This window comes from Plectropomus leopardus, unplaced genomic scaffold, assembly GCF_008729295.1.
Source record: "Plectropomus leopardus isolate mb unplaced genomic scaffold, YSFRI_Pleo_2.0 unplaced_scaffold53820, whole genome shotgun sequence".
Lineage (NCBI taxonomy): Eukaryota > Metazoa > Chordata > Actinopteri > Perciformes > Serranidae > Plectropomus > Plectropomus leopardus.
Window position 1 is genome coordinate 1 of NW_024659099.1, and position 953 is coordinate 953.

The 953-nt window shown below is 35.9% G+C and overlaps 1 long non-coding RNA gene across 1 annotated transcript; it reads right to left on the reverse strand.

The window, feature by feature from the left end:
* Window positions 1-256: 256 nt before the first annotated feature.
* LOC121939643 lies at window positions 257-737 on the reverse strand. Its single transcript, XR_006105498.1, has 3 exons — window positions 639-737; window positions 424-520; window positions 257-333 (listed from the first exon to the last, which is right to left on the reverse strand). It is a non-coding gene; the product is annotated as an uncharacterized LOC121939643 (long non-coding RNA).
* Between the last annotated feature and the right edge of the window lie 216 nt (window positions 738-953).

Below are 953 nucleotides of genomic sequence, written 5' to 3' on the forward strand. Positions count from 1 at the left end.
TATTAAGGTAAGATAAAATTTGATAAAATAAAATGCAGGATTAAAACATTCATATTATTCATATAATATTTCATTTTCAGTCAGTTTTACTTGTTTCATCAGCCATGAGCGGCATAAATGTGTCCCGAATACAGACCAACTCTTTCTGCTTACCTTTACTTTTAACTGCATTATAGTGTGTAATAAAGTGTTTATTAAATGTTTCTGGTTTTTCATAAATGATAAACCGAGCTGCTTAAATTTAAGAATAACTCACCCTGAATATCTGTCTCTGTCTCTCAGCACTGATGCCCAGATGAACCATCGCCTCCACAGTCTCCTGAAAACAGTCCTCTGAAAACATCACGAGAAGAGTTATGAGTGAAAAAATCTATTAAATAAATGTCCAAATACATTTTTTTTAAATAAAAAAGAAACACCAACCTTCAACAGTTTTTTCAGAATTTGGCAGCCACACGAAACGCTGGTCGCGTGGCATCTTCCAGTCCGTCCTCTGCTCCTCTGTGGCTCCTTTCATCATCTGAGAAACCAAATCAGCATTTACACCTGCTCTACACACACACTATATACATATACACACATATATATATATGTATATAAAGTATTGATATCAAAATGAGGTTCAGCGCCGCTCTCACCTGGTAAAAGATGTGGAAGTTCCTCTCGTTCGCCGGCTGGCACGCCACCCTGGTCTTCTCCAGTAAATATGTCTGCACAGACGCCCCCACCAACAGCTGACTCCTTCAGGTGAAAAATAACATTCAACTCAGTTATAGTTTACAATACAGTATGCCACAATCATCAGCATCCCACCCACCCCACAGTGGGATTAAAAAATTAAATTAAATATTATGAATAATATAAAAAAATGCATAAATTAAAACTCACATGCTGTTATAACATAAATAAAATATAGATCTACAGCCATTTTAATAAGTTACATCCAACACACA